Consider the following 3,349-nt stretch of genomic DNA (forward strand, 5'->3'; position numbering starts at 1 on the left):
AGGGTGCCAGGTCCGGGGGGTCCGGTACGCCGGGTACCCCTTCCAAATCAGATGATGACTTGGATGTGGGACCCTTCCTGTCTGCTTCGCAGCGGAAGGAACGGGTCCCTCCATCTAAACCTCCAGAGGAGGTAAAGAAACCCCGTCCAAGAGTCCAAGCCCCGAAAGACCCTACATAAATAGTCACACTCCAGTAGCTCTAATACATAATAATGGGAAGAGAAAATATCGTTCAATGGAACTGCAGAGGCCTTCTAAATAATCTTGACGACGTCTATGAGATTCTGCATGCTAATCAGCCAAGTGTAATGTGTGTTCAGGAAACACACCTGAATTCCAAGAACACAAATTTCTTGAATAGTTACCTGGTATACAGAAAGGACAGGGTTGGCTGCACACACTCTTCTGGCGGTGTGGCCATAATCGCCCGCAAATCCTTAGCATGCCACCCTGTCACCTTGAACACTATCCTTGAGGCTGTGGCAATTCGAACGATAATATTTAGTAGGTTGATAACGGTATGCTCCATATACATTCCTCCTGATGTTTCACTTTTAAGCTCTGACTTCGAGGCGCTGGTTGACCAGCTGCCCGAACCATACATCCTGATAGGCGACCTTAATGCTCACAACACCCTTTGGGGCTCTTCTCGCACGGATGCCCGAGGTCGCCTTATAGAGAAATTCCTTACATCTTCAGGAGCATGCCTTTTCAACAGTAAACAGCCTACATACCATAACATAGGACACAACACATACTCATGTCTTGACTTGGCGATTGGCTCCGCAGTTCTCTTTCCTCTCCTCGAGTGGGGTGTGGGCACTGACCCATACGGTAGTGACCACTTCCCCACCTCACTCACATACATAGGTAAAGGCCCATGCAGTCCATCTTCCCATAATAGGTTCAATGAAGCACGAGCTAACTGGAATACATTTACAGAGACATCCAAACTACACCATACATCCATAGGACACCTACACGTCGAAGAAGCTACCCAGCTCCTCACGGCGCACATCCTCGACGCCGCCGAAAAGTCCATTCCCCACGCCTCTGGTGCCCCGCGGAACCAGCGGAGGCCGTGGTGGAATGAGGACTGTAGGCGGGCGCGAGAGGCCCAGAACAAGGCGTGGGGTATCCTTCGTCGGTACCCCACGTCGGGAAACCTCCTCTTGTTCAAACGGGCCAAGGCATTAGGAAAACGTGTGCGCCGTGAGGCAAAACGAGAGAGTTGGCGCTCATTCGTAACATCCATAAACTCTTACACTGACTCCCGCAAAGTCTGGACACGAATACGCAAACTAAAAGGACAACAGACACACAGCCTGCCCCTGGTTAGTACAACAGGGGACAAACTGGAAGACCAGGCTAACACACTCGCACAACACTTCCAACACGTGTCCAGCTCAGCACACTACACTAGCACTTTCATTAAACACAAACAATTGGCTGAAAAGAAGTCTTTACTTGATAATGATAAGGCAACCTCCTCTTATAACTCGGAGTTTTCACTTCATGAGCTGAGGACCGCTTTGAGCACTTGTAATCCCTCAGCTCCAGGCCCAGACAACATCACATATACAATGATACAGAACCTACACTCAGACACTCTTCTAACACTCCTCCACCTATATAACAAGATATGGCTTTCGGGGCACATTCCTCGCTCTTGGAGGGAGGCCATAGTAGTGGCTTTCCTAAAAGAAGGGAAGGACTCTTCCTCTCCTTCCAGTTACCGGCCCATTGCTTTGACAAGCTGCCTGTGCAAGCTCCTCGAGAAGATGATAAACCGTAGGCTCGTGTATTTTCTTGAGTACAATGGTCTTCTCGAGAGCTGCCAGGCAGGCTTCCGGGCAGGGCGATCCACAAACGATCAATTAGTTGCACTGGAATCTTACATTAAGGATGCCTTTATACACAGACAGTACTGCATGACCGTATTTTTTTGATATCGAGAAAGCTTATGATACGGCATGGCGTTACGGCATTCTTGCAGACTTAAAATCCTATGGTGTGACAGGTAACATGCTTAATACTCTTTCAAGTTACCTGTCTGCACGAACATTTCGTGTCAGGGTCGGTTCGGCACTTTCAAATGTTCACGTGCAGGAGAATGGCGTGCCTCAAGGTGGCGTATTGAGCTGCACCTTGTTTATAGTTAAGATGAACTCTCTCCGAAAGGCACTGCCGCCAACCATATCCTGCTTGATGTATGTAGATGACGTTCAAATATCTTTCAAATCATGTAACATATCCATTTGTGAACGTCAGGTCCAGCTTGGGGTAAATAAACTTTCTCGCTGGGCAGATGAAAATGGATTTAAACTTAATCCTTCTAAAAGCACGTGCGTTGTATTCTCAAAAAGGCGGGGCATCCTGCCCGATCCCGACGTAAAACTCTTTGGTGACTCGATTCCAGTAAAAAGAGAACACAAGTTTTTGGGTGTGGTGTTTGACGAGAAACTCTCATTCATACCCCACATAAAACGACTTAAACAAAAATGCCTAAAAACAATGAATATTCTAAAAGTCCTGTCTCACCAATCGTACGGTGCAGACAAACAACTCCTGCTTCGACTTTATGCCGCGTTGGTAGGGTCACGGCTGGACTACGGAAGCGTTGTGTATGGGTCAGCCACAAAAACAGCACTTAAAATGCTCGACCCAGTGCTTCACTTAGGGCTTCGCCTGTCTTGTGGGGCGTTCCGTACCAGTCCTGTCCACAGTCTTTATGCAGAGTGCGACAAATGGTGCTTAGCGTACCAGCGAACTTATGTTGACCTCCTATATGCCTCCAAAATCTCATCAATAAATAACCATCCCTTTAAACCGGTTTTTAATGATACGTCCACAACTAAACTCTTTTTAAACCGCCCATCCATTGCTGTTCCTTTCTCGCAGAGAGTGAGGGACGAGATGACTATTCATGACGTCTCCCTCTTAGACACATTCAAATCATCTCACACTGATCTTGTAGCACCATGGCATCTTCGTCCTGTGGCATGTGACTTGTCTTTCATACAATACAATAAGAACAGGACACCAAAAAGTGGGATTTTGCAGCATTTCATGCATCTACAGAATAAATACAGGGCTGCAGAGTTTTTCAGCGATGCATCTAAAACGTCCACTGCGGTGTCTTGTGCTGCGCATGGGCCCAATTTTGATGCATGTAAAACAATGAATGTTAATACAAGTATTTTTACAGCAGAGGCATATGGCATATTTCTAGTTGTAAGTCACATAGTTGAACATCATATTCCTACATCCGTCATTTATACAGATTCGTTGAGCGTCGTCCGTGCATTATCATCCGGAAAGTCATCAAAAAACCATGTCATTAATCTTA

The sequence above is a fragment of the Haemaphysalis longicornis genome, unplaced genomic scaffold (genome assembly GCF_048455015.1).
Source record: "Haemaphysalis longicornis isolate Haplotype H1 unplaced genomic scaffold, Haemaphysalis longicornis Haplotype H1 scaffold_12, whole genome shotgun sequence".
NCBI classification, from domain to species: Eukaryota; Metazoa; Arthropoda; class Arachnida; order Ixodida; family Ixodidae; genus Haemaphysalis; species Haemaphysalis longicornis.